Here is a 5,832-nt window from a genome sequence, read left to right as displayed (position 1 = left end):
AGTTTCAACAGAATAGAATAGGTGTTAGTAATTGAATTACGAGGGTAGTTTAGCTTCTAAATGATTCTGTTTTAAGCTAAAATTTGGCATGTATTTAGTTTTATATATCTCCTCATTTTTCACAAAATTTTATAAAAATTCAAGATAGTTTGGTGTTGAATCTCATATTTTGATGATGAAACCACTTGATATGTGTTTATGTTTTAATCTGCGTTTTGAGTGATGCATGATGCTTCGATCAGGATGAGACAATTAAAGCAGGAAGAATCATGTTGTACCGGAGGAACATGTCAGAAGATTGGACGTCGGGCCGGTGGATCGGTCGACGTATCGACAGAAGGCTTCGGGCCGTGGACTCGGGCATCGGGCCAAGAAGAGCGGGTATTGTGCCAAGGATATCGGAGTTGCAAAGTCAACTGACCAATTGGGCAATAGGCCGCAGGAGAGGACGATGCGCCAAATAATCGGACGAAGCGTCGAGGGACCAATGATATGCTGGACAACTTGGTTAATTGCTTAGGATTAATTATCTCGATCGAAGTTTTATTTTACATGTGCAGGATTAACTACGATGGAAGTAAGACATGCAGCATGAGTTGCGCTAGAGTCAAGACCATGATCACGTTGGGGGTTCGAGAGTTCGACAGAAGTCCAGATGGTCATCGGAGGTTCTGCGGGAACAAATCCGAGAAGTCTAGAAGCTTGCCAAAGAAGCTCGTTGGAACTCGCTAAGTGGATCGTCGCAAGTCCAGAAGTTGGCCGGAAGTCCACCAAAGCATCACCGAGGGTTCATCAGATGTTCGTCGGAAGTTCGCTGGAAGCTCGCCGGAAGAAGCGATTGATGCACCGGAGCAAGTTGTAATAAATGTCTTAAAGAAATATCGTAGTTAGCATGTAGATTAAGCTAGGAATGAGAGGTGATCCCATTAACTTAATCTGGGGGCAATTGGGCCCTTGACAGACCCAAATTGGGCCGAATGGATCAGTCCATTCGGACCTAGATTTCCTGGCTGGCGGTGGCACCGCCCAGGAGACGGTCTCCCAAGAAAGCTGGGCAGTGCAACCGCCCCAGTCAGGCGATGGCACTTCATGGGCTCAGTCTCCGAGCGAGATTGGACGGTGCAACTGCCCCTAACAAGCGGTGGCACCGCCCAGAGGCTTAGTCTCCGAGCTGCCAAGCGGTTGTACCGCCCCAGTCAGGAGGTCGTATTGTCAGGACCCCGAAAATCCGGGAAAAGACATTTTTGAGCTCCAAATTCAAACCAGTTTGGGGCCTATATATATCCCACCCTTTCTTGCATGAAATGGCACCGAAAATCCAATCTTACTCTGTGATTTTTAGAGCTCAAAAGTGTTGTAAAGACTAGAAGTTCTCCTCCCTCTTTTCTTCCAAGTTTTGATCTTTCAAGAGTGGAGAGAAATTTCTGTAAGGGTTATCTCCTAAGCCCGTCAAAAGGAGTGAAACTATAAAAGGGTGATTGGCCTTCGCCTATTGAAGGAAGGCCTCTAGTGGACGTCAATGACCTCATCAAAGGAGGAAGCCAAAAGTGGATATAGGTCAAGATTGACCGCACCACTCTAAATCTCAATTTGCATTTACTTTCTGTTCTCTATCTTAACTTCAAACTGCCTCCTTAGCTTTACTTTAACTGCACTTTGCCTAATCTAAGTTAAAGCAACTTTCGAATCAGCTTTCATACCGAAATCGCTTTTATTGTACGAACATTGTATTTCGGTTTGCAATTACATTCTGTTCTCTATCTTAACTACAAACTGCCTCTATATCTTTACTTTAACTGCATCTCGCTTAATCACAAGTTAAAGTGATTTCCGAATAAACTTTCTTACCGAAATCGTTTTTATCATACGAATGCAGTTTTAAACGTTGAAAGTTTTCCACTGTACTAATTCACCCTCCCCTCCTCTTAGTGCTCTTGATCCTAACAATTGGTATCAGAGCCATAGTTTTCTACTTTGGTTTAACACCCAAATAGAAATGGCTATTTTCGGCCTTTAAGAGGGTTACTCTCTCATTCGTCCTCCCTTTTTCAATGGGACGGACTACACTTGTTGGAAAACTCGAATGACAGTTTTCTTGCTTTAATTGAATCTTGATTTATGGCATATAGTTGAAAACAGATTTGAAATGTCTTCTCTTCCAATGATCCATTGGAATGATTTGGAGAAGAAGATATTTTCTTTAAACGCAAAGGCTATGAATACCTTGTTTTGTGCACTTGACAAAAATGAATTTAATCACGTTTTGATGTGTGATTCAGCTTTTGATATTTGGAGAACTCTTGAGGTCACTCATGAAGGCACTAGCAAAGTGAAAGAGTCCAAAATCAACATTCTCGTGCATTCTTATGAACTTTTTCGAATGAAGCCGAGCGAAACCATTGTAGACATGTACACCCATTTTACAGATGTCGTTAATGGTTTAAAAGCTCTTGGCAAATGTTTCTCGAATTTTGAACTTGTTAGTAAAGTTTTACGATCACTTTATAAAGCTTGAGAATCAAAAGTAACGGCAATACAAGAAACAAGAGATTTAAATATTTTTCCACTTGAAGAACTTATCGGTTCATTAATGACATATGAAATGGTGCACAATGCACATGATGAACATGATGAACAAAATCACCTTCCAAAGAACAGGAAGGATTTGGGACATAGAATATTTGAAGACCACTCGAGCATAAGCTCAAGTGATGGTGAACAAGAACTACTCACTAAGAAATTTAAAAAATTAAAGAAATAAAAATTTAAAAATAAAAAGAACGAAACTACTTGCTTTGAACGCAAGAAGAACATAAAGTGGGAAGAATCGAGCTCCTCCGAAGATGAGGAGAAAATCAAGAAAGGTGAGGTGGAAAACTACGTCTTAACGACATTCAATGATGAGGTAATCAAAACCCCCTTAATTTATTTCAAAATTACATGATCCTTTCCATAATGCATTTTTTTTAGTATAGAATTAATTTTCTTAAAAATTTCATGTGTAAATAATATAATGAAAATGCTAATGAATTAGGATTATGCTTATCATGCATACCCTTCCAATGATTTTAAAAATAATCATGAAAAATGCATATCTTATGAAAAACAAACAAAATGATGTTTGATTGAAAATATGAAATCATAATTGATGATTTAATAATGCATAATGATTTTTTAATACCATGATTGATGATTTTATTTTATGCATGATATTTTAAAGTTATACATGATGATTTTTGTGGTTTATTGATCTTGATGGTTTTTATGACAGAATTTATTTTTCGATCCTAAATGATTGATAATATATATTCTTTTTGGCACAAAAAGGACAAAGGCATGCTTGTATGAAACAACTAAATAGAGAAAAGCATTTTTCTTGAAAATTCTTTTTCTCTATCTTATTGACTTTGATGAATCTATTTTATCATCTTTTTATGAATCTCTTGAAAATGATTTTGATATGATGATTTGAATTTGAATGGACTTTATCTTGATTTTTTAAAATTTAAAACTTGAGATTTTCTCTATAAAAATTAAGATCTTTTATCCTCAATGTTTCTTTTTGCCATCTACCATCCAAATGAATCATGATTGGTATCATTGCTATATTTCTTCTTGTCGTGTACTAAAGAGAAAATTTTTCTAAATAAATCATGATTTTTCGGAACTACAATTTTTTTATGATTCATAATGAATTGAGAAATTTTATATGCTTAAGTTAATATTTTGTTCTTATACAAGATTGAATGAATTTTATCTATATCATGATCTAAGAATTCCTTCCTTTTTTATTTAAAGAGAAGATGTGTCAAAATGAATCATGTCTTTTGGTATTCAAGTGATTTTATCTTTCATGACATGATGTGATTATATTTATAGCTTGTATGCCTTGAAATGATTAAAATATTTTACACTATTTTGTTCTTCCCTTCTTCTTTCTTGTTTACAATGATAAAATGGGAAGAAATTTAGATCATGCATGGTAGGATATAATTGCTATGATGAGAATTTTACACTATTGCATGCCTTAATAATATGTTGGAAATTATGTGTTTTGGATACAAAAAGTTCCATGATAATAAGCATGTTTTATTTTTTTGAATTTGAAAATCTATAGCAAAACCTTGTTCGAATGCATGAAAGTGTTAAATTTCATTTTCGGATCTTCTTGATCTTAACAATCAGATTTTCTCGATACATTATTCTCTTTCGGACTTAATAAACATATGTCATATCGAGTTTTTGATTCATATAATTAATTTTTGACATATGGAATCAACTAGCAAATGCATCTCTCATAGACTTATCATGTGAAAAATATCTTTCGAGAAATGGATTTGATGATTCCTTCTTATATCTTTAGAGAAATAGTTTTACGTGCAAGGATTTGATTTACACACATATCTTGATCCTTGTAAAAATGAAGTATGCTTTAATATCTTATCAATTTTAACTTCATTCGAGTAAGATCACAAGTGACTTTCCTCCTTCATGCAAAAAGATAATAACAAATAAAGAGGAAGAAGTAATGAAAGCTATCTCCATGTCATGTTTTTCTTGAGATGTTTGTATAGTTAATATCCTATCACTCATTGTTGAAAAATGACATAAACCTAGTTATGGCATGAATCATTACCGCACTTACGTTTAAAATTTGCTTATATCATTCTCCTTTTTGTTGATGACAAAGGGGGAGAAATATATGAATTGATGCTATGAGTGCCATATTTGAATTTGAATTATGTTAAGATATCAAAAGAAGCTTGCATTGAAATATATGGTAAATTGATGATAGAAATGCTATGATTGCCATATGCCATGTTTGCATCATGTTAAGATATCAAGAACTTGCATCGTAATTTTACTTGCTGATATCTTGCCATGTGATGAAATGCTATGATTTGTTGCTAAAATGATGCATGCAATACTTATGCTTTTTATTATGATGTATGTGATGTATTGCATATGATGTGAATCATGATTAAAATTGTCTTAATTTGAATTCAAGGTTTATCTCAATTATGAAATTTTGAAATAAGAATGATTACTCACCTTTGTCATGATTTAGAAATTAACGTAAAGGGTCTTCCCTTCTTTTTGACAATGACAAAGGGGGAGATAGCTAGCTTGCATAATTCAAGAAGAAAGCAAAAATTGCACTTCTCAAAAGAGAAGAAATTGCTATCTTGAACATCACCGAGAATTGCTAGCTTGAAATATCAAGAAAATATAAAAATGTGCTATCTTGCCTATCTCAAGATGCAAAACATGCTAACTTGCACTTTGCAATGGAAGCAAAATTGCTAGCTCAAACTTTGCAAAGGAAGCAAAAAATTGCTCATCTCAAAAGAGAAGCAAAGATTGCTAACTTGCATATTTCTAGAAGCAAAAGTGCTATCTTACATATCGCAAAGAAAAGCAAATATGCCAACTTGCATTTGCTAGCTTGTATATTGTAAAACTTGCATACTTCAAGAAGTAAGAGTTACTTTCTTGAACATCTCTAAATTGCTAGCTTGCATGTTCTAAAATGTTTTAACATTGCTAGCTTTCATGATGTAGAAGTTGCTATCTCAAAAGAAGCAAAAGTGCTATCTTGTATGTTGTAAAACTTATATATCTAAAACTCGATAGCTTGAATGTTCTAAGCATGATGTAACACTTGCTAAAATTTCTAGCTTTAAAACTGCATGATGATAAAACTTGATATTATGTTTTTCATGCAATGAACTTTTCTATCACTCAATCATCTTAGTGCAGAAGAGATGAAACACAAGATCCACATAAAGATTATCCTCTAGTACCATTCCTAGACCTGTGAGCTTTTCTATC

Source organism: Musa acuminata, unplaced genomic scaffold, assembly GCF_036884655.1.
Source record: "Musa acuminata AAA Group cultivar baxijiao unplaced genomic scaffold, Cavendish_Baxijiao_AAA HiC_scaffold_1137, whole genome shotgun sequence".
Classification (NCBI taxonomy): domain Eukaryota; kingdom Viridiplantae; phylum Streptophyta; class Magnoliopsida; order Zingiberales; family Musaceae; genus Musa; species Musa acuminata.
This window is presented reverse-complemented; position numbering follows the sequence as displayed.